Source organism: Ursus maritimus, unplaced genomic scaffold, assembly GCF_017311325.1.
Source record: "Ursus maritimus isolate PB19 unplaced genomic scaffold, ASM1731132v1 scaffold_11, whole genome shotgun sequence".
In the NCBI taxonomy this organism is placed as follows: domain Eukaryota; kingdom Metazoa; phylum Chordata; class Mammalia; order Carnivora; family Ursidae; genus Ursus; species Ursus maritimus.
Genome location: NW_024423453.1, coordinates 32,878,620 through 32,904,579, shown reverse-complemented (window position 1 = coordinate 32,904,579; position 25,960 = coordinate 32,878,620).

Genomic DNA, 25,960 nt, shown 5'->3' with positions numbered 1-25,960 from the left:
CTGCTGAAAATAACGATAGCTAGCGTTTATTGAACAATAAGGTGCTTTACTCACCGTAGCTCTTTTACTTCCATCAATCGTATGAGGTAGGCACTGCTGTTAATCCCATTTTACAGGTGAGAAAATTAAGGCACAGAGAGGAGCTATGACAAACTCTAGTTACATATTGAGGAAGTGGTAGATCCAAGATTCTGAGCCAATTTCTTAAGGACCCCGCTCCTGCCATCTGACTCTTTGACTATCAGCAGCAGAAGTCAGAGGAAGCCTTATAGTCTTCTTGCCAGTTCTATGGTGGAGGTTCTTCACGTGAGCTTCAGCTGATAGGAAGAGAAAATGATTGGCCCCTTGACAGTGGCTTGCAGCCACGGTGCCAGAGGCAAGGTGCGCTCTCCCTGTTGTGGTCATGAAGGGTGAAGGAGATGGTTCCAGTCCGAGAGGAGGGCTGGCTAAAAACAATGTAGGTATCTGCAGGATACTTCCCTTTGCCATTTGTTTCTTCTTTAAGTCGGGAAAGTGGTTATTTAGCTCTGGTTGGATCAATCTGTTGAATATAAATGTATACTCTGAAGACTCTATGATAATTATGAGCATAAAATTGCCCAGCAATTGGAAACCTTAAATCATGCACTTTGAACATTCTAGTGAAATTTTTTCTGTGGCCTGAGAAACATCATAGGTAGAAGGAAACATCTGCTGTGTTTTTCATGAGAGCTATAGAATCCAATGTGTTTCATTTGCAAGGTCATTTTACATGCATTGGGCACACTTGAAAATTTTACTTGTCACTGAATTTTCGACTCAGAACATTCCACATTAAGTAGAAATAAATGTTAACCTCTGTAAAATGCGCTGGGTAAAGCCATCTATAGAAGTTGGCAGCTAACTGTAGAAAAACCACCGTACAGGCAGCCTCCTGCTGTCTTAGGAGGTAAATCTTGAGCACAAAATATATTTTATTTTTAGGAAGGATTTGTTTACACTGTATGGTGCCAATAATGCTAAGGTTTATTTGTGCCACGGCTACTTATAGTACAGATACCAGTGGGACTTTATCTACACTGTAAGAACAATATATCTGAAGAAAATGAGCACACCTTGGCTGACAGCTCTTCATTACGATAAGCATGCATTAAATCTCATTCTATGAAAAATCTTCTGTTTCTTAACGGAAGACAGTGTTGTGAGCTAACATTGCGTGACCATTGCAGATTTGTTTGCCGGTCTCTATGGGGAGGTTCATTTGCAGATCACCCAACGTAGAGGCTTAATCTTGGGAAGAGGAACAAATGCTTTTAGAAAAACACTAGAGAAATTGGTGTTTTCGGCCTGATCATAATTCATTGAAAGCACAAGGGGATCTGTATGAACCATGTTCTTTAAATTAATGGATAGTGAGAAGTCTTTCTTCACCCTTGTGAATCCTTGTAGAAGACATTTGCAGAGAAATTGCTGGAGCTGCTCCCCCGTGGGGAGATTAATGTTTTAATATGCAAAAGCAGACAACTCACATTTCCTTTGCTCAACAGCACTCGGAGCTGCAGTCTTACTGCTTTATTTTCTCCTTATAGCTTGTCTTCCTAACAACTTTTGTAGAGTCAAATAGAACCACTAAAGTGAAGCCGTATCCTTGCTCGAGACTTGAGGACTCTGCTACATGGAACCACCATGCAATTTGTGACCTAGATCTGGTGGCATTAATATCCGTGTAGGTATGAGATTCTCCTGCTCATCCATTTGAATTTTCTACTGGGGGTACCAGCATCAAAGTTAGGTACTGGAAAATGTTCTTAGGGGAGGATGTATCCCTAGGCTCTTTTACCACTAATTTCTAGTAAAGTAGAAGCCAATACAAGCTTTATTTTTAATAACCCTCCACCAGTCAACTCCACTCATACATCTTGTCACCATCTTCTTCTTCCTGGCTGGCCAAACTAGGCCCCACACTTTTGCACACAACTTTTCTTCTCCTGAAATCTCAGGGATCTCTACATGACCATCATTCCTTATCTCTCATATCTTCACTTCTCTGCTTCCTTCCAATGAGCAGTGAATACATGCAAGATTTTCATATGTTCAAAAGCGCAAAACACCCTCTCTACTGCAAAATCCACTCCAGCGGCCCTCATTTCTCTTCCATGGGACAGCCAAGTATCTTGGAAGATATGTTCACCATGTCCTATACTTTCCCATTCCATTGAAGTCTGATCTCTACCCTCACAGCTCCAATGAAACTGCTTTAGCCAGGGTCACTGAAAAACTGTGTTACATCCCACGGGTAGTTCTCTGTCTTTATCTCACTTGGCCACTTGGTAATATCAGATTGTGTTAACTGTTCCTTTAAAAATTTCTTCTTTTGTTTTTCTTGACATTGATTCTCCTTTAATTTTTGAATATAAAATATTTTTATTATGTATGTAAAATGTGTGTATGTTACAAGAAAAAATAATCAAACCTGCTTGTTTTCCTCTCTCCCAACTAACTCCCTCTTTGATTAGAATTACACTAAATTCTTAGAACAATTTGGGTAAAGTTGACCTCTTATAATGTTGATTATAATTTTGTTGCCATGATCCTAATGTAGCTCTCTTTTTTAGTTTTTCAATACAGTTTAAACATTTGCTCTATAAAAGTCATCTACATCCTATGTTCATTTTATTTTTAGGCACCTCATTTTTATTGCAGTTATTTACAATGGTATCTTTTTAAAAAATTACATTTTTCACTCTTTGTTAATAGTATATAGAAATTGATCTTATATTCAGCCACTTTACTGAGCTCTCTTGTTCTAACAATTATTTTTCTATAGCTTTTTATTTTCTAAGTATATTTATTGTAATGAGTCTATTGCTAGTAATCACTCTTGGTTTTCTGTTTATCTTAAGCTGCCTTTATTTGGGGCTTTCTATTGAATAATCGTGTTAAACAATTCCAAGTTTACAGTTTTTCTCTCGGCACTTTAAGATATTGTTCCATGGTTTTCTGGCTTCTATTGTTACTTCTAAGAATTTTCTGTCAGGGGACGCCTGGTGGCTCAGTTGGTTAAGCGTCTGCCTTTGGCTCAGGCCACGATCTCAGGGTCCTTTGATTGAGTCTCAGGGTCCTTTGATTGAGTCTCACATCGGGCTCCTTGATCAGCAGGGAGCCTGCTTCTCCCTCTGCCTGCCACTCCCCCTGGTTGTGCTCTCTCTCTCTGACAAATAAATAAGTAAGTAAGTAAATAAATAAATAAATAAATAAATAAGTAAAATAATAAAATCTTAAAAAAAAAGAATTTTCTGTCAGTCTAATTGCCATTTCTTTGTAGTGATCTATCCTTTCTTTCTGGTTAGGGTGAAGGGGAACCACAAGGAAGAGTGCAGAAACTCAGGAATAACAGTGACAGAGCTGTCGGGGAGGGAGAGGTTGCTGGAAACTGGTAGAAGGGAAAGTTGTGCAGAGCCTGTGTAGAGCCGGAGCAGTGAGCTTCTGTCAAGAGGCGCAGTCCTGGGGCTCTCTCAGAGAAGGAGTCAAAGATATAAATGCCTGGGCTTGGTCCCCTTCTTTCCTCTGATCTGCTTGTGTTCAGTGCTGGCCAAACCCAATCGGAAGACAGGGATCATGATCTGATTCATATGATGATAGATACAGATGCAGGTGAGGTAAATACAGGGGAGAGAGCATGGCGGGAAAGAGTGGAAAGGGGGGATCTGGAGGGCTTAACACAAGATATTTAGCCCATTGTATTTAGTTCCCTTTTCTCTTCATATTTGTTCCCATCATTTTCTCTCATTCTTGTTCCTTTTTCAAATTTATATCTCATCTTTTATTTCTTTAGGCATCTCATGCATACTTACATCTGTGGGGTCTAATGTCTTCAGTCTTGAGGTTCTGTAATATTTTGTGTTCCTGCCGACTCTTGCCACGATGGCTTGTTCTCTTGAGTTTATGTTCGTTTTTAAGTGTGAGCACATTTTGACTAAGGTTAATCTGTGTGATTCTTAAGGGACCAAAGCAGATTTGCATTTATTTCTGCCAGATACCATGGACCTCCACAACCTTCACAGTATGAGCAGTGTCATTTAAAATTCAGACTCTGAAAGAATAACCATAGATACTGTTTTTCAGAAAAAGGCCATCATTTTCTGTTTTTCTGCTCAGAGGTATGATGGAGGCAGACAGATCTCCTCATCTATTCCCTTTTCTAACGAGTGCACGTTTCCCAGTCTGCCTTTTACAGACAGTACTTCACTTTTGAGAATTGCTGTTCCGTGTGGGGCTCAGGGTCGTCTTCCCCCCAGGACACAAGTCCAAGGCCTTAGTATCTATTCTGCTTTATCTTGGAGAATCCAAGGTCTAGTTTTCTGGTATTAACATTTGTCCAGCTTTTCTTGATTTTTTTTATTCATTTAAATTTGCCACTGAGGGATTTCCTTTGATTTTTTTATGGACCCAGCATTGTATATATTACTGCAATATATCTGAAATCTAGGACTTTGGTGTGATCAGAGATGACCAGTTCTCCTGTTTTTTTCACTTCTTGTCTTGCCTTGTCATCTTTCTCAATGTCATTTCCCTGCCTGTCCTTTAAACTTGAGGTATTTCAAGTTCTCCAGTTCTCTGTTCCTGTATCATCTTACATTTATAAATTAATTTGTACTTTAATTCACCATCTATTGTAATCTCTCTTTGGGCTGGGATTATGTTGATATTTTTCACCAATATCTCCCTAGTGTTTAGCATAATCTCTAGCACCTAGTTAAGTGTCCAGTTCATATTTGTTCAAAAAAATGAGTGAATGGCGTTAATGTATCCAGATGGAGAATGATGAGTTTGTTGTACTCTAGGCAGGAGTGGTTGGAACAGTGGCAGTCCTATAATGGATAAGTACTTTCATTTAGCTTCCGTTTCTTGAAGTTTGTACTAAGCTTCAGGAAATACAACTTTGCCTCTGGATTTGTCTCTCCTTCATGCTGCAGGCAATGTAAGTATTTTTACGCCTCCCTTAAAAATACATGTGTTGGTAATATATGTGGACATACAGAATTCTAAACAGCTGCAGTTGGCAATGGGATTTTTCTGTCTGCTGAGCGGGATGTTACTGCATCTCTCCTGGTGAATAGTAACAAATTATCATTAGCCTTTTGTCCCAGTTATTATGAGGACCTATTAGTTTGTGACTTTATGAAATTGGATGGTTGGGCTTGAAGACTGAGCTTCAAGTAGAGCAGATAAAAGGAAATTAACTTTTGCTAATATTCAGAGCATGCAACACCTGAGTATACAGGAAAGCACTTTAAGTGCACAGGGGTAGAGGGCTACGGTGAAATCTGTATCAGTATTGCACAGCTCTTCTGCTAACAACTTGGAACTGGCTCATGTGTATAGGATTCTTTCTACCAGGAACAGGACGGAGAGCAAGCTAGTGCTGTGTAGAGGCAAACCAAAGACTGGCCCTCAACATAAAGGATTTCTGGCTTTTCTAAACAAGAGGTGACTGGCCTTGAAAGCAAGTGACTGTTGGAAGCAGTAAGGTGAGAACTGATTTGTGTTGTGCGGTAAGCCCTGAAAACAATGGTGGGGGATGACTTTGGGAGCGGTAGATACTACAGAAAGGTACCAATGGACCTGTGGACAAAGAGATGCGGCCGCAGACTTCAGTAGCTGCAAAGGAAAAGTGATTTCGACAACAGCGACAAGCTTTCAAGAGCTTTTAAAGATGAAAATGGTCATTGTGCTTTATCTTGTCTGTTTGAGAGAGCGTGCTGGGTTATTCATTTTTCCCGTGTATCAGCTGGAGAGTTGAGTTTGTGAAGACCGTAGTGGAGAGAGCTCCTGTCAAAGTGAATGGAAACTCAGGCTTAGCTGGCTGTGAGTTTCCAAGGAGAAACAACAGTTGAAAAGAACATTATTATGGATGAGGACACTGCAGTCAAAACATCGGAGAGGCAGACCTGTGCCGGAGGATGGGTATTGTGCCATTTCAAGAGATGAGGGGGAAAGGTTTTCCATTTGTTTCACTTGTTTGTGTTTTGAGTTTAAGAAAACAGTTTAGCATTCAGAGGATGAAAAAGGGGACATGGCAGTGCCTACTGGGACTTTGGGATTTGGGGACAGCTGGGAATGTCTCTAGGAACAAAACGAAAGGACGGTAACTTCTCAAGTAAAATGCTGGAAAAAATGCTATTAGTTCTTTTGTAGCATTGTCCTGAACATTCAAACGAAGAACTTGCTTTATATAATTAAAAGGCATGTTAGCCTCATTCCTCCGTGCAGCCAAATAAATTTACAAACTTAACTTAATCAACTAAAGCTTAGGGAAAGCATTTGCCATCCTCATAGTTAGGCTCTTAGATCTTCCGGAAAAAGGAAGATGTGATAATTGTTTCTCATGTAAATGTGTATTTCCCAGATAAATTTGTTAACTCGCTCTCAAACTACTTGCATTGAAATGACATTTGAGCCTGTCAATGGAAAATGGGCAACACAATCAAATTAAAAAGAAGTTAAGTTCTAGAAGAGGGTACATAAAAAATGGAACATGTGAAAGGGGCTTTATTTTCTACTACTCTCAAAATAAGAGAGTGTTCAAAGGGTTCACTGAGATCCCTTCTAGCTTGAGTGCCATATGGCTTTAAGAATCTGCAGTTTGTATTTTCTTTCCTACTTCTTCCCTGCGCCCTGTGCTATAACCAAACAAGTCTACTTGATTCTCAAACATCCTCTCTGCTTGTTTACATTTTCTCCTTTCAGAGTGCTCTACTTTCTCAATTCTCTCTCTTAAAGTTCCACCCAGACTTTAAGGTCTAATCCTGGGCCAGTGCCAGTCTTCCACGGAGCTGTCCGCAAGCTCTCTGGCTGAAAGTGATCTCCAGGTGCTGGGCACCAAAGCACTTGTGGTTCTAACACTTTTTACACGCTTCTTTGTATCATGCTTATTTGTTTACATGCCAACTCTTAATACCTCTACTAAATTATAGATTTCTTGAGGTCGGGGTTCTATTGTTAGGCTCCCAATAACACTGTGCTTTGCACAGAATAGGCACTTTCTCTTCATACATTGATTGGATTGAAAGTTGAGTAAAAACCAAATAATTTACTGGTAGATTAAATCCATCCAGATAAAGTTATAGTAAAATTTTAAGCTTACGTAATACATTTAGTGAAAATAATCAAATTTATGATCGAGGTTCCAAAACAAGTGAATGGGACCTTTTTTCTTTTTTTGCATCTCTACCAGCAGATAATGAGATGTTAGATTATCAATATTCCTATTGAAGTAATCTAGTAACTATATCCCCTCTGAAAAAGTACTAAGTTTTCTAGAAGTCAAAAGAAAGAGAATAACCTATCGTATTCACAAAAAGCAAATAACTTGCCCTTAAAATATGTCAAGAGAAGGGCGGCTACTGGACAAGTTTGGCGCGTACTTCAGCTCATCAAAGAGATGAGCACACAAATCCGAGGTCCTAGTGCACAGAATCGCCATCGTTTCCCCTCCAGTTATTTAATTCTTCTGGTGCTAAAATGGAAATGACTTTTTAAAAAGTCCTTAACACTTTGTCAAGAAATGTTATTTTCAAATCCAAAGGCAGTGATTTTCATTCTGAATTATTTCTAATTTATATCATTAAAATTAAGATATTATTTTTTTAGTTTGTAACGTCTTTCTTTTAACAAAGAAAGGATCCTCTATTTAAAAAAATCATTCGTCTAAAGTGGAATAATGTTGAGGTGATCAAACTATCTTTTTGAGAGGGAGACATTGAAATTCTGTCTCTGAATAAAGAACTGGGGGAAATGAGTTAGAGTTGAGATTGCTATGACAGCTCATAACCAAAGAAATCTACTCTTCTGGTATTACAGCGAGAAAACTTCTGGACGGTGCCTTTGGAGGGAGTGATTCATAGCAGAAAAGCCATAGCTCTGGAGTACGGTTAATTCTAAATTTCAAAGTAATCACTTACTTAATTGAGTGGGTTTAAGACAACACTTACCAACGAACTACTCTTTGTGTTTTAAAGCCAGGAGGGTTTAGAGGAAGGAAAGGGTTTAGGAAAAGAGCCCAGAGGACTGACAGCTCCGGCATGCAGTCTTTGCTTTCTCTCTGGAACTCCCAGAGCAGGGAAACAGCTCTGGTCCTGAGGTGCTGTCATTCTAACTGGAACAACCACGAGCCCACCGAGTCTTGCGTGAATGAGTGTTCAAAGCCGAGGTCATTTGAAAGAGAAGGTATTTAGTGACATGTACTTAGTGTGTGTAGTGATTCATATCTGTAAACAATAAAGCACTTTTTTTTTAGATTTTGTTTATGTATTTGTCAGAGAGAGAGAGCGCCAGTAGGAGGAGCTGCAGGCAGGGGGAGCGGGAGAAGCAGCTCGCAGGTGAGCAGAGAGCCCGACACAGGGCTCCATCCCAGGACCCTGGGATCCTGACCTGAGCCAAAGGCAGACGCTTCACCTACTGAGCCACCCAGGCGCCCCGACAATAAAGCACTTTAATAAAAAATATATCTTCATCATTTAAAATTATTAAGGTTGAGAGAAATTCAGTCTCTGTTTTCAAAGGCTACATATTAACATTCTGACTCCAGTGGGTTGTTTTGGGTGTGGATAAATATACCCTTGTCGTATTTTACATCTTAATTATTTTTTATTCAAGTTGGAAGAAACGATGCATTTTCAGAAGAGGTATAAATCCTGAAAAAAAGAAACGAAGAGGCACTACCATGACAATATCGTGCTGGCGCAGAAAGTTTACCTCATTTACTTAAGAAAAGTATTTTGAGAAGCTGTGAGATATCAGCAGCTTTTGAATGAAAGAATGCTTGAAAACTTTGTCGTGAAACTGTGGTAGTCTGTTCACCACATACTTCTTTCTGCCTTCTGAATTATCACAAGATTGCACTTCCTGGCTATGTATTTTTTTTTTAAGTTTTTATTTAAATTCCAGTTAGTTACGCTACAGTGTAATACTAGTTTCAGGTGTACAATATAGTGATTCATCACTCCCACACATCACCCAGTGCTCATCACAACAAGTGCCCTCCTTAATCTTTCTTCATCACCTATTTCACCCATCCCCCCACCCACCTCCCCTCTGGAAACCATCTGTTTGTTCTCTGTAGTGAAGAGTCTGTTTCTTGGTTTGCCTCACTCTCTCTTTTTTCCCCCTTTGCTTGTTTTGTCTCTTAAATGCCACATGTGAGTGACAGGTATTTCTGACTGACTTATTCACTTAGCATAATACTCTAGCTCCAGCCATGTCATTGCAAATGGCAAGATTTTACTCTTTTTTATAGCTGAGTAATATTCCACTGTATGTGTGTGTCTGTATATATATCCATACACACACCATATACATACACACACACACACACACACACACACACCTTACACACACACACCCCACATCCTTTTTTTTAAATCCACTTATCAGCCGATCTGGCCCTGGCTGTTCAGGTGGCCAAGTGCCTTGTTCTGATCACTGACTTGCGAGTAATAATTAAATCTGTGTCACCTTCACCTGAGCGCCTACCTGCCAGTGCAGCCCACTTCAGATCTTTCTCCCTTTGCTGTGGCCACTGACATCTTTTTGGATGGTGGCTGCTTCATAAACCCCAGTCCAAAATTAGGAGATTCAGGATAGGTCACCACCATGTGCAGTGAATGAGAAAGAAATCTTTGTAGAAGACAGCAAGATTCAGGAGTTTTTGTTAATACAGCGTGGCCTTGCATGTTTTGACTGAAACAAAAGGAATCCTAAACACTAGAACCAGGTTGGAAGAGTATGTGTAACAAGGATGGGATGTCCAGCTCCACTGGTGTCACCAGGGGGACCCGAGTCAGGTACATTGTGTCCTTGAAGCAGTGCAACCTAATGGTTAAGGGCTGCTGGGTCTCCCAAGACCTAGAATTTAAGCTGTAATTTCCCTTTCTGTGAAATGGGAGTGATGATCTTTGTACTTCCCTCCCAAAGTAGTGACGATTCAGTTGGATGATGCACTTACAGTGCCTGTCACAGTGCCACATAGTAAAGACACAGCGAGCATTGGTTTTTACTGTTTTTCCATGATTGAAATTGGGGTGAATGGTAACAGTTGTTAGGAATCTTGGAATCTTTTGGTCAAACTTCCCAGCCAGTTGAGGAAAAGCACTTTTACAGCATCTCTGATAGGCAGTTGTCCTGCTTTTGCTTTGTCTCCAGTAATGGGGACTCACTACTTTCTGAGGGAGGCAATTTTTCCATATAAGGAAACAAAGGCTGTCTTCCCATAGCTTCTGCCTTTGGGTTTCATCCTGGCTTTTGTGGCCACTCAGAGCAAAATGTAATCTTCCTTCCACGGAATATGCTAGTTCTTTTAGTCAGTCTTTTGGTGATAAGACTTGCAGGTGCCTTTACTTCTTCAGATGTTCTTTGATGTCCCAGGGACCCATTGATGCTGTGTGGCCAGAACTAACCACGGTACTGTGGAACCAGTAACACGCGTGTCTCTGCCAGTCGACTTAGCATTTAGCAAGTGCCCAGTACTTACCAGGCTGTGTCTTCTTTACAATTCTAGAAATTAGTTTTTGTTAATATCTCCATTTTATACAGAAGAAGCAGAGAAGAGCGAAAATGTATCATTTTACCTGTTTTTCAATAAGATTGTTGAATATATAGGAAAATATTTGCATATAGAATTAGAAATGGAAACTCACAGGGTAAACTATAAAATTAAAAATATGTTAAATAAGACTACATAGCTGAGGGGCGCCTGGGTGACACAACGGTTAAGCGTCTGCCTTCGGCTCAGGGCGTGATCCCAGCGTTCTGGGATCGAGCCCCACATCAGGCTCCTCCGCTACGAGCCTGCTTCTTCTTCTCCCACTCCCCCTGCTTGTGTTCCCTCTCTCACTGGCTGTCTCTATCTCTGTCAAATAAATAAGTAAAATCTTTAAAAAAAAAAAAGAGTACATAGCTGATGGCAACTTGAAAGAAGAAAATATAAAAATAATATATTAATATGAATCAGATAAACCAATAATATAATGTGAGATGTGTATTTTTATCAGGCATATTATTAATTTGGATTATTCTAAGCAATAAAGAAAGAACATTGTCATCCAAAAAAGGTATAGCCACCTTGTGCTGTCATTTTAATTAAGGCCGTGTGTGTTCCTAACATCATGTGTGGAAATAGAACACTGACTGAAATATAAATTGAACTGTTCTATGAGAAAGTAGTATATAAATCAAATATATATAAATGCCTCAAGAGAATTTAGGCCCAAGAGAGTGTAATAAATACTATATCTCCATTGAAGTTTTTTATAATGTTATGACTAAAAATGTAAACTAAAAGTAAAAAAAGCAATTGACCGAGTTCCCAAGAGGCATTTTAATTCCTAAGAGAAATAACTGACCAGACAGAAGCAAGCTTGCTTATTGTGCAGATAATTCACAGTTTGCTAATAAAATGCAGGAGACAGATTAAATTCTTAACCGACTATAACCAATATAAAGTTATAATGGAAACCATGAGATGGAGTCCTCTTAAAATCCATCAAATACACAAGAACACCTTCAGACAATAAACAATTTAAATTAGAATAAAGGGTCTCTGAGTTGGCTAAATAAATGATTTCTTTAAGCTTCAGAATCAACTTTTCTATATTAAAAGATTAAAAACAAATACACAAATAAAAGCAAACCAACCCACTATGCATGCAGAAAAGGAGCAAAATGAGAAGTGGTGTAGTGCGATGCAGCCGTTCGTTTGGGTGGAGCGTGGCCATTTTCCTCCCTAGGACTGTCACCGCGTGGATGGGCAATGAACTCGTCAACTGAAATAGAAAAAGTTCTTCCTCTGCGTACAGTATCTTTGTAGTTCTGTGAACTTAGAATCTGTTAAATTCAAGTGGACTTAAAATGAGGTAGGATTTATTTCAATTTAATCTAATTTAAGCCATTCTAATTTTGGATTTTACGTCGATATCCTAACCTGGATATATACGGTTTTATTCTGCGTTTTCAGAAGCAAAGCCTGAGACAGGGATTCCGGTGTCGTGACTTATTGAGGGGATGCTCTTCAGAAAAGGCTGTAAGGCAGGAGGTGATGCAGGCCAGGCAAGGGAGAAGGCTGAGCAAGGGTGTGATTTCAGGTGCATCTTAGCCTTGGCAGGGGGGTGAAAGGAGGGACGGTGGAGGCATAAATCATACCATAAACCACACCACACCTTGTCACCCAAGGACTCAGCCCGTCATTGGCTGTGTGGGTGTGTGTGTGTGTTTGGGGGTGGGGTGGGGAGGAGGCAGGTGGTAATTCCCTGGTGAGGTATTTTCTGTCCATGCTGGCCTGGTAAAAGGGGGGTCTGGACAGGCTATCAACACAGCCTCCTACTCTATCTTCTTTTGAATTTTATTTTAACCAACTTTAAGGCCTTCAGAAATACCTTTTCTGTATAACTTACTTGCTGGAGGGAGGAGGAATGCAGATAGAATTTGTGGCTTAAAAATTATGCTGGGTGTTTCATCCAGATTGGTAGATAGCTGTAGATTTAGATGAAGTGGGTAAAAGTCTTCATTTAGAATTCCGGTGTCATAATTTTCTGAGACTCACTTTGAATTTTCTAGTTGCCATTTTAAGACTTCCCACTTTGTGTGCTTAGTTTTTTTCTTCTGTTGCTTGGAGAGTGACTCAAATGGTTACCGGACCCTATGTTCTGCCATCAGTGGGGTCCAAGGTTTTACAAGTTGGTTTGAAAGAAGTGGAACAAACACATCTCAGCATTTTCCCCAGGCCATGTGGTAAGGCAGGAGAGCCCTGGATGTGGTCCTTTAGGACGCTGGGTATTTAAAAATGAAGTTGTATATTCAAACTGCTGACTCTTTGCTTTCATCAGGCTCTCTCTCCTCCTCAATTCTTGATCTGAAGGAAGGCTGGGAACATGAGGGTCTGGGTCACTCCTCTTTCTGTAGTAAATGCCCCAAAGTAATCCCAGCACGACACTGTAGAACTGAAAGTCATCCATTCCTCAACAAAGATGCATGAGAACCAGGTATTCTTCTAGGTGCTGGGTATGTGGCAATAAACCAAACTGACCAAGTCTCTGTCCTGGAGGAATCCACATGCTGATGGTCCAAAAACTCATACCCAAATATAATAATGTATCAGTGGGAGAGATACAGGATGGGTAAAAATAAAACAGGACAAAGAGTTAAGGGAAGTTGGGTGGTTGCTATTTTATTTAGACTGGTGAGGGGAAGGGGCTTTCTGATACAGGAACAGTTGAGCAGTGACCAACAGAGCTGTGGGGGTGAAGGGGAAAAGAGAGCTCCAAGTACCAGGTACAGCACTTGTAAGTATGGAAAGGCATCTTGCTGAGAGGATAATGTGGCTGCTGGGATGGGACCGAGGCTGGAAAGACACCCAGGAGCTCACCTACCCACAAAATCTTTCTATTGTGGATTTTACATTGATTTTTATTTTTATATTGTCAGTGCCGTTTTTATAATAAAGACTTTCAAGGCATTCAACTGACTTCATTCAAATTTCGGTTCCTACAGAAATTATAATTCTACTGAAATCTAGATAAAGATACAATTGGAAATACACGCACACACGCACATAAACAATATAGGTATATGTATATATTTAAAATTGCCTTCCTGCTTTTGGTAGAAAACCTAGCCCTGGAATCGCCTCTGATAAGAAAAAAGCCATGGAAATTTGGCTTTGGTAAAAATGTTAATAACGGAATCAAAAGCTTGCTTCACGTTGTTTCTGAGAAAGAAGCTGTCGCTCAGTGAAGGAATGGTGGTCTTTGAAATTCGGGTTCTATCAGAGAGGAAATGCGATGTTGGCAAGGGAAGGGGATTAGAATGACTCAGGGGCTCCACATCGTTCAAGGTGCATCTCTCACACTTTTCCACGTAATGTCAGGAGGAGCTGGTTTCTTATCGTCTTCTCATTCTTTAACATTCCTGAAGTTCCATTTTTCTTGCTATTTTTGACTACTTGATTTTTTCCCCCTCTCCTGTCACTTTCTTGTCATTAAAGTGTTCCTTCTCACTTTTTTCCCCTCTCACTCTCCCCTTCCCTTCTCCCTTTCTGGAAAGCTGGCTATTTATTTTTCTAATTCTAGTGAAAGGAAACCAAAAGGCCACCCAGATAAGTTTATCTAAGAAGTTCCAATTTCCTGGTGTCGTTTGTTGTTATTTTGGTTTCCTTTTTATATCAATATATAGCAGTCATAAAGTAGGTTTAGCTGTTTTTATTTTATTTTTTTTAGTTCAGTTACATCCGGAGTATAAAGTGGCACCAATATGATGACAGAAGCGACCCAAGAAATGTTCATGTTAAGTTATTTAAAACGGATTTAATTCTAGTTGAAAGCCGACTTCCTGGGTGACGCACTGTGAGGGAGTCTGAGTCCCTAGCTCCGTGGTGTGTGTGGGTCGGCCTTGGCATCCGAAGCCCTTACCAGTTAGTCTCCACGCTACTACGGCCTGTTGTGGCCCAGGCGGTGCAGTCAGCCTGTCCCCTCCCTGGACAAGCCCCTTGGAGCAGAGATACGAAGCAGACACATGAAAAGCATAAAAGGGCTGGGGAAGTCTGAAGCAGCTACCTGCTCAGAGATTAAAGCGCTTCACATGCGGTTTGACTTTGAAAAGACTGAGTAATCCAGGGGGAAAGCAAGGGGAATTAAGAGGCTTGTAGTAGGCAGCTCGCTTGTGTTTGGAAGCCTATCCGGTCTCTGACTGATGATTTCATTTTACACGTCTTTAGTTTTATGTTGCTTTTTAGCCATGGCTGGAAACCTCAGTGAAAAACTTTCCTCCTACAATCAGAATGATCAACCACCTTGTTGGACGAATACATGCAGTGCAAGGTATGGGAACAGACCTATACACAACCGTGAAAATAGTTACATCTCATTTCCTCCCTGATCTCCACCCTAATTGTTTGTGCTTTATAATTTTACGTCTAGGACAACCATTTTGATGTGGAAGTCCCGGTGTATATTGGTATTTTCAAGGGCTCTGTTTAAGCTGAATCCATTCTTAGAGAAATGCTGTTCTGTATGTCTATCTATCTATCTATCTATCTATCTATCTATCTATCTATCTATCTATCTATCTTTCTCACCCCCTGTATTAGTTTCCTAAGGCTGCTGGAACTGTGTACCATAAACTTGGTGGCTTAGAACAGAAGACATTTATTTTCTCCCAGTTCTGGAGGTCAGGTGTCTGAAATCAAGGGGTGGTCAGGGCTGTGCTCTCTCTAAAGCTTCTACAGAAGAGTCCTTTCTTGCCCTTCTCCTCACTTCTGGTCGTTGCTGGCAATCCATTCTTTGGCCTGTAGATGCACTATTCCAATTTCTGCCTCCATTGTCACATGGTATTTTCCCTGTGTCTCTGTGTGTGTTCTGTTTTGTTTTTGTTTTTGTTTTATAAGGAAAGCAATCATGGATTAGGACCCACCTTAATTCAGTATGACTTCATTTTAACTAATTAAAGACCGTATTTCCAAATAAGGCCACATTGTGACCAGTCAGGTCCAGGTAGACATGAATTTTGGAGGGATACGATTCAACCCAGTACTCCAACCCTCATCCTACTAGATTGTAAACATTTTTAAAGGACAAGACTATACCTTATTTGTTTGTATGGATCTAGAGTGGCACTTGGAACTCACTGGATGCTTAATAAATGGTTGTTAAATAAAATGGTTTTAGTTTGAGCATTCAAATGTACTATAAAGAAAAAAGGAGAGATTTAAATGGTGCCTAAGAACATTTATATATGTGTGTGTGTATGTATAAAAGAAATACATACATATATACACAAAGACATATATGTATGTTTTTATGTATCATTTATGTATGATTTTAAAGAAATTAAGTACCACAGAAGAGTTACTCTTTATTTTTTTCAAGATGGAAAATAGTTTGAGTCTGTTGCCTATAGGAAATGACTAAGTAGATCCTTTTGCTTTTTTCCACTTACTCTTAACTTTTCTGTGATAGCATATTTGCCATAAGGGTATGGAAAATGTGAATACATGATTAAATATTCTCTAAAAAATATATTCTTTAAATATTCACTATATTCTTGATAATCCTAATGTTCTTAACAATTCCTTAATAAATGGAAATTGGCAACTTTGAAATTAACCTGCTTTTTAATCTGTTCTGAAAATTACCTCCCATGAAAGTTACAACCCTAAGAATGGAGAGCGGTAAAATGTTCCTTCAATAAGGTATCTATGCCTAAAGACCCAGTCACGGGTGCAAAGGTGGAGGTACTTCCCTGGGAGGCCTACCCAGGAAAAAAAACAGAAGACATGCATATCTGTTCTGTCCTGATCGCTTTTCTGACATTAGTCTGTTGTCACAGACACAACGATGGTCACACAAATTTAGCACTATAACTTTACAATAGAAAGTAGACCTTTACTTTGGTTTACTTTCTTTACACAGTAGGTGGACAAGATCTACTGTGAAGGGGAAAAAAAGCATCTTGTTTGAGTAAAAGCCAGCAATTGACAAAAGTGGTGGGAAAAATTAATAACTACCTATGGAGAAAAAAAAATGGGGCTTTCTGAAGTAGATTTTCACCTTTCCTTTAAAGCAAGACATCTTATTTTTGAAATATGACTCCAAATAATATACCTGATTTATAATAAAGTAGAATTCACTGAGAATGATGTTAGTATATATAATGATATCTAGAAATTAAGATAAAGTTTTGTTAAGTTTACTTACCTAATTTGTCTTAAGTTTCAAAAATCTAATGACAAATTCCTGCAGAAACACAGTTCTATTGTGATGTCAGAATTTTTCTCATTACAACTTACATTTAATGTAATGCGTAGCATGAAAGTTAATTGTTTTATTAAACTGAAACACACGAATAGCATGATAGACTTATATTTGTGTAGTTTTTGTTAAAATAAACTTTCTATTTTAGAACAGTTTCGGATTTGCAGAAAAAAATTATTAGGTAATACAGAATTCCCATGGATCTCATGTCTAGTTTCCCTTTTAAATAACATCTTACATTAGTATGGTATATTTGCTAAAATCAATGAGCCAATGTTGATTTTTTATTATTAACTAAAGTCCGTGGCTTATTTAGATTTCCTTAGTTTTTAATCCAGTATTCTTTTTCTGTTCCAAGATTCCATCCAGGATACTATATTACATTTTAGTTGTAGTATCTCTTGAGGCTCCTCTTGGTTGTGACAATTTCTTAGATTTTCCTTGTTTTTGATGACCTTGACAGTTTTTAGCAGTACTAGTTGGGTATTTTGTAAGGTACCCTTCTCCTGGAATTTGATAATTTCTCATGATTTGATTGGGTCTACGGGTTCTTGGGAGGAGGACCACAGAGGTAAAATGCTATTCTCATCACATTATATCAGGAGTACATACTATCCACATGTCTTAACACTGTTGATCTTAACCTTGATTACTTGGTCAGGAGATGTTTTTATAATTTCTCCACTGTAAAGTTACTATCTGCCCCCCTCTCTCTGCAAGCCTCTGCCTTTCCATATTGTATTCTTTGAGTAGCCCACCCTTAAGGAGTTTTGGGATGTGGGGTTATGTTCCATCTCCTTGAATCTACATAGATGATTTGGAATTCTTCTGCATGGGAGTACTGTCTCTTCTCTTCTCTGTATTGATTTATTCAATTATTTGTTTAGTTTAGTGTAGACTCGTGGATTTTTATTTCAGGCCTTGGATTATAATCCCATACTACTTTATGAATTTTCTTGCTCAAATTGTTCCAGCTCTGCCCATGGGGAACTCTTTCACAAGTTGGTTCTTGTATCCTATGGATAATTTTTAGGTCAGCCAAATTGAATTTTAATAGTCCATGACATCTCTTTCCCTCTTCATACAATCACTATATAAAATAATTTTGTAGAAGAGGACAGGTTATTTGGCCATGATATTAGTAGGTAGCTTGACCAGATAGTAACATCCATTTTCTATCTTTGTTTTCATTTTTATCTTAGCATTTTTAAAATTTATATCTCAAGAAAAATAGACATGTTTCACAATTTATGTTAATATATGCTTGCCAATTATTTTATGCTCTTAGTAGATTTTTAAACCTATTGAGTGTTGGGGGAGAAGCTGAGGATGTGGATGGTGAAGGAATCTCCTCCCCACACAGCAGTTGCCTCATCTTTCACTAACATTTTACTTTTGTTTGAAGCTACTATAGTTGAAATATTATCTCTCCCATAGAGAAAGAGCATGCCTGGTCCTCCTTTATCCCTTTCACCTGCTTTCTTACTATTCTTCCCCTTTTGTCTCTGGCACAACAATGAGGGAACACGCTGCTAGGGCAAAGATTATGTCCCAATCTCAAACCGCTGTCTTGTTTGTAGCACCCCGTCAGCCTGCAGCTCAAACCACTTTCCAGTCTAGACGCACTTGGCAGAAAGGTCCAGAAATTTTTTGGGGGGTTGCTTTTTCCTCCTTTCAGGGACAACACCAAATTGGAAACAGTCTGATGGTTTGGATTAGGGTGTTTTTAGGGTTTGTAGAGAAATTGGTATCATGATTTTTTAAAGTAGTTACCACCATGTTTTATTTGGAATTAGAATTTCAATTCAGAATGTACATCCTGCTCAAAGACCAACATACAGCATAATAAAAGGAAGTGAGAGGTAAGAGGTGGAGTTCTTCAGTTACTTCGTGGTTTTGTAGTATATAGGATACTAATACACTGTAAATCATTGATATAGTATTCACTTATTTTGTTGTCGGCTCTATGATCTTTTAAAATGAAACTTTTTATTAGCTTGGATCTATAATTTGTCACTAGAAAGCTTTGCCAACCTCTTTTATGTGTTATTGTTTATTTCTTTATCTTTTTTATTGCCAGTGACAAGGCATAGAGCAAAGCTTAAGTAAATAACACAAAATACCATTACATTGCTTAGTAACATGGAGGTGAAAGCAAGGTGTGAAGAAATCGGTATTACAGAAACACTGTGTTACACTTACTGCATTAACCCAACTGACTCAGACAAGTAAACCCTGGGCTCTGTTCATCCAGAGATTTTTTTTAGCTCCATGTGATAATATGTCTGGAGAGGTTTTTCCTAAAAGACCCGTTGGCATTCCTTTATCTTTTGTCAAATGGATGTTTAGAAAACCATGTTCATTTCCATTGTGACGTGACATGCTTATGAAAGATTTATACGGTTGCAAGGTAGTGTTACTTTTACTTATTATTGAATTATTGAATATGAATAGTGCCTGTATAAATCTCCTTTCTGGGTTTAGGAAGAAAGTGGAAGAAACTCCCTCTACAGTGAGGCTGTTTTTAAATTTCACTTTTAACATTTTCAGGAGCTAGATCATAAGCACATGGGGAGAAGCTGAGGCAGGGCATATGGCATTAAATACCCGGATGTGCCTTATGTTATGGATGCGAATTTAGTGTTGATCCTAGTAAAGCCTTTTATTTTTTCACATCTAAAGGACAAATGAAAATCCTCCATCTGTGACTGGTGAGGTGTTCCAAAAAGGTGTTCTTCTAATAATTATAAAGGATTGTCATGCTTTTTGCAAATACAACCTGTCAAATCGATATAGCTGAACAAATTGGGAATAGGTTATGGATTCTAGAATTCTTTGTTGTTCTCAAAAAATATTTCACTGAAGTCAGGTGTTCTGATGTCTTTTTTACCTCATTTTGTTATGAATAAATTTAACTAAGTCATCAGTGAGGTAATATGATTATTTCAGTTTTGCCTCAATGATAGCCTAGTTATTATTTAAACTCTTTAAGTGTCCAGGTTGTGCACATCTCAGTATTATGTGCTCACATTCATTATTACACCTTAGGCAAGAAGAACAACATGTTTCTAAGGATGGGATGGAACAGATTTTAATGGAATTAATAAAACATTTGTTTTTATTAGAAATGTATGATACAATTTTCTAGCTTTTGAGGGGGAACAAACCAAAACCAAGAAATTTGGTGATGAAGCAGCTGTCATGGCCTAAAGCCAGAAAGTGCAATTTCTCTACTCAACAACCACAGCTATAAGGGAACAGTACTTCTGGGGCAAGGTAGGACAGGCGCAACCCTGAAATCCCAAGCCCTTTTCCACTGTCCAGGCTGAAATGCCTACCACAGGTATGTGACCACATGCATACCATTAAGTATATCATTTCCCAAAGAGTCTGTTTTCCTTAGAATGTAAAGTTCAATACAGAAGTGTGAAATAAATATTAGGAATTTTAATTTTTATTAAGAAGCTCTGTCTCTCATTCAATTTTAAGTTGGTTGAGGGTGGGGACTGGGTAATTGTCTTCATACCCTCTGCAGAATTCCCATGGTACGTTACACTTAGTAAGTTCTCATAATCTCTGTGTGTGTATGAAATTGAATGGTTGACTTTGGATTTAGGGGGACTTGGGAAATTATAACTGCTAGTTGAATATATATGTGTTTAATTATTTAGGCATTCATTGGATAATATTTTGAAGCCTATTGTGTGCCTGTAGCCTGTTTTTTTAGGGGGGGAGTATTAGTAAGCCAATGTAGATATAGGCCCTCATTCTCACAGAGTGGGGGTGATAAGAGTAAAATGAAAAATAAAACTGAAGTATTATTAACTAGATGGTCAGATAAATTAACATGCAAATCAATGCACAAGAAAAATTTCAAGAATATTTTGTTTTCTCACTTAACTGGTATCAGAAGACAGCTTACCAAGTGTTATAAATTGTTATTTAAATACATTTAAATTTATCAAATCATTGTGACAATTTGCAGGTCCTTAGTTGATTTTTAGATAAAGCCAATGTGATATTTTGTTGGAGAAGTTTGTCAGTAGTTATGATGCTTCTTTCTCAGTCAGGATGTAGTGAATCACGTCAAACTTTCCCAGTAACCTCCTCACTCAGTCTCCCCTGGTCCGCATTTCTGTGCAGTCGGAGGGCAGCTGCATATCCTTGAGTCAGGGCAGAGTGCACACCTGGATGTCAGTGGTTACCTTACAGCCTGGACCTAGGGAGACTCTGGCTTGGGTCGCGGTCAGCAGCACCTCCACCAGTTGTTCCTGCCCTTCCAGCCACATACCCACCCTGCCTGCATTGTGCTACCCTGAGACAGTAACCGCCATTGCCTATGACTCCACTGCTATGGTCACAGCATGGTGTGCTAGATGGATGTGGGGGTGGAGGTAACAGGTGCATATTCACCAGCACTGCACCTGGCCCAATTCCCAGCCTCTCCTGCCACTGCTCCATGGCAATATCCTGAGGTCGCATGTGGTAAGGCAGTAAGTGTTTGCATTCAGAGTAGATTAGTATTTTAATAACCAGCGCAGAAAATGTCAGCATTGTATACTGGTATCTATATAATATCTTTAATTTTAAAATTGCTAGAAGAGAGCCCTCTTCTGACTAGACATAGATAATTAGTAAAAATCAGGAAGAAAAATCAGTTAATAAATAATGTATATCTTTGGTGGGTAACAGTTCATCTGCAAGGATTTTTTTGGGGTGGGGGCAAAGAGGGTTAGGGGTTAGATATAAGTACATGATACACATGGTAACAACAAGAGTTGGTTTTGGAAAATCACAATGTGAGGTTAATAACAGTCTTACATATGAATATACCTATATTGTGAGTGTAAAGCTTGCAAGTTAGTCAACAATATATTGAGCTAACAATAAAAGTGTCCGGGAGAGTCCTTTGTGTTCTATAGGAATTCAGTAGATGTTAGTTGAGCTGATTTTATGAAGCCACTGGCACAGTACTGAAAATATGATTGTATATATTAGCTGTGGCCCCATAACTGAAATGTTAATCTCAGTAGATTACTGCTCATATTTATGGCAGTAAAATATTTATGTTCTGAATCAATGAATAAATAATGCTGGTGGATCAAGATATGGTTCAGGGTTAGAAGTGAAAGAAGCTAATACAATAGGAACAAAATTGTGTGTGTGGGTGCAGAATAAACTGATATGAAATATTTTATAATGTAATGATAAATGACAGCATTATAAGTGTTTAATGATAAATCCTTTTTAAAATTTGTGGTAAAATATAAATAATAAAACTTATCATCTTAACCATTTTTTAAGTATACAGTTCTGTGACATTAAGTACATTCACATTGTTGTGCAACTTGATGATAAATTCTTATTAAGACCAAGGTCATGTTATATCCTGTAGGGTTGTTTAAAAAAATGGGAAAGCCACATCTTTTCAGAGTCACTGACTACAGCTTAATTGACTCTTCCTAATCCAGGATCATAAGTCATAAGGAAGACACAGGGAAAGAACACAGATAATTTGGTTCAAATTTCACCACTTTTTTTTTTTTTTTAAGATTTTATTTATTTATTCGACAGAGATAGAGACAGCCAGCGAGAGAGGGAACGCAAGCAGGGGGAGTGGGAGAGGAAGAAGCAGGCTCATAGCGGAAGAGCCTGATGTGGGGCTCGATCCCAGATCGCTGGGATCACGCCCTGAGCCGAAGGCAGGCGCTTAACCGCTGTGCCACCCAGGCGCCCCCAAATTTCACCACTTTTAAGTATATTCTAGGATGTTTGTACAATTGTTTTCTTCACATTTGGGTCAGTACTTTCTTCACATGATGACAGAATATTATTAATAGTTTATAGTGGGAATTCAGCTTATGAATCCATTCTCTGTAATCTACATTTACACCGAATGGGTAATTCCTTGTACCTATCACTGTAGAGATACATGGAGATGGGTAAGAAATGTATTAAAGGATCAAACCTTTGTCCCTAATATGTTGAAGATTATGTTATATTAGACACTAATGGAGTTCTAGAGTGTTAATAAGAGTTGGATTTTTAGAAGACCTTTGTTTTTTTTAGAGAGTGAAATTAACATTAATTACTAGGCATTAAGGCAGTATGCAAAGTCCTGGTTAAAATTTAGCATTACTATTTATCTCCATTAAACATCTTATCTTATGTGACATAAATGGAAATTAAATGTGAAAGAATGTTATTATGTTTGGGAATCTTAAAAGTTTTACATTTTCTGATTGGCTTATTTCGCTTAGCATAATGCCCTCTAGTTTCATCCAGTTGTTGCAAATGGTAAGATTTCATTTCTTTTGATGGCTGAGTAATATTCCATTGTATGTATATACCACATCTTCTTTATCCATTTATCTGTTAATGGACATTTGGGCTCTTTTCATAGCTTGGCTATTGTCGACATTGCTGCTATACACATTGGGGTACAGGTGCCCCTGTAGATCACTTATCTTTGGGGTAAATACCTAGAGTGCAATTGCTGGGTCCTGGGTAGCTCTATTTTTAACTTTTTGAGGAACCTTCATACTATTTTCCAGAGTGGCTGTACCAGCTTGCATTCCCACCAGCAATTGTAAGAGGGTTCCCCTTTTTCCGCATCCTCGCCAACATTTGTTGTTTTCTGACTTGTTAATTTTAGCCATTCTGACTGGTGTGAGGTGGTATCTCATTGTGGTTTTGATTTGTATTTCCCTGATGCTGAGTGATGGTGAGCATTTTTTCATGTGTCTGTTGGCCATTTGTATGTCTTTTTTGGAGAAATGTCTGTTCATGTCCTCTGCTCATTTCTTGCCTGGATTATTTGTTTCTTGCGTTTTGAGTTCGGTAAGCTCTTTATAGATTTTGGATACTAGTCCTTTATCTGAGAAGACATTTGCAAATATCTTCTCTATCATATGATTTCACTCATATGTGGAATTTAAGAAACGAAACAGAGGATCATAGGGGAAGGGAGAGAAAAATAAAATAAGACAAAGTCAGAGAGGGAGATAAACCATACGAGATTCTTAGTCATAGGCAACAAACTGAAGATTGCTGGAGGGGAGGAGGGGTGGGGGTTGGGTAACTGGGTAATGGGCATTAAGGAGGCTGTGTAGTGTAATGAGCACTGGGTGTTATATGCAACTGATGAATCACTGAACTCTACCTCTGAAACTAATACACTATACGTTAACTAACTGAATTTAAATTTAAAAAAATTTTTTAAAGTTTTATATTATTTTCTTAAAATAAAAATATATACCACTTCCCTTTTTATGCTTTTTTGACATTAAAATTCCTTCAACATGCACTGGATTCCAAAACACATTTTACTGATAAAAATCTATTTACTGATAAGATTAAGCTTTCCTTCTTTAGTAATAAGGTTTTAAGGCAGGGCAACTGGTGAAATCACTATATATATAAATAATTTTGAAAGTAAAAAAACTAAAATTCCTTGTGTTCTCTTCACTAACCAACTTGAATATTTGATTTTTAATTTTTGAATACTGTATTATAATATTAACAAATCCACAAATATTTCAGATAACAATATTAGTGCTGCTTAGCCATTGTAGTCTCATATTAAAAGATACTGATGCTTTTCATTTTGAAGTTCTTTGGCTTTTCAAAATCTTCCCTAATTTAAGTAGTGAATTATATAAATAAATATTTTTGACAACCTTAAAAATCAAAGCATTCTGAAAAGAAAATTTCTTATGTAGCAATTTCTGTTGGTGTTCTGGTCATGAATGAATTGGATAAGCATAGAGAATGATAGAGATTATGTTTGCATTGTTGAAGGCTATTTCCAAGTAAAAAATCTCTAAGTTAACATCTAGCTCCTGCAGCATAACTACTTCCTAATGTACTCACTTTATATTCTTATTAATTGCTTATGCATATTATTTATCTAAAGTAGAGTAGTCTTCTTGCACTGCAAAAAGAGGAGTACAATTGGGATTAAGCTTTATTTTTAAGTAAAGGTTGCATATTCTGTTCCTCCTAACTGCATGATTCTTTGGATCTTTAAACAGGTATATCATAAATGCCCTGAGAGACTTTCCCTATGTCATTTTCTTATTTATCTTCATCAGACTTTCAATTTGAGAAGACTTGTGATTTCTCTGTATTTTTACTTTCCATTCACCTAGTTCCACATCTCCCAGGGATGATGCCCAAACTGTGCAGCATTAGCTGTCAAGGTGTTTGATAATTAAGTCACTGTTTCCTCTCCTAACATCCCCCCTCTCCATCTGAAAAAACACTTTTCATTTTAGCAACTCACTGTTCTCCAAACTTGTCTTCATGCTATTTTACAAACTTATCCGTTTTCCCATGTATTTCCTCCTGGAGCATTCCCCTTTTTGCAAGATGAATATGGTCAGAGGCAGGCACATTTATGGAAAAGGCCATCATTGCAAAGACGGCTGTTGGTTCTGTTCAAGCTGTAGGAAGACTTTGTTTTTTCTTCTCCTGCTAATTTTCAACTTGTTTCTTAAGATTTTATGCCAACATATGTTTTAGAGACAGATGTTTCTGTCTTAAAAATGTATTAAAGGTTTGAATAGATAAATATATATATAGTGTCAAAATATAAAAAGAAGTATTCTATCAAATTCCATCTCTCAACCCTGTCTCACATTTGCCCAGTTCCCAATTGGCCCTAATAGATAAAAATCATCCAAGATTTGTTGTTCTTTTATGATCTACTACACACATATTTTTACATGTTCTTTTTTCCATCTCTATTTTTAGGCAGAGTGTGCCATACTTATTCATTCTCCTGTATCATTTTTTTTTCCACCTAGCAATATATATCTTGGCGATTTTTCTACATAAGTGCATCACCCAGGATAAGTTACTATGTTGATTCTAAAATTTTCATACCTTTAAACGACATATATTTATATCTCACACATGTCTACTGTGGGTCACCTATAGCCCCGGTCCAAGTCAATGTCTCTCAAGAATTCAGGCAAATTGAACAACATCTACTTGGAACAGTGCTAGACTTACGGCAGAGGGGAAAAAAGCCATGGTAATTTATGTGTTGGCTCTTAAATCTTCTGTCTGGAAGTAACACATGACATATATCCCCACATTTCATTGGACGAAACAAGTTACATCTTTTCTCAAGTTCGACAGGGATGGGTACATATAATTCTTCTGCAGGGAGAGAC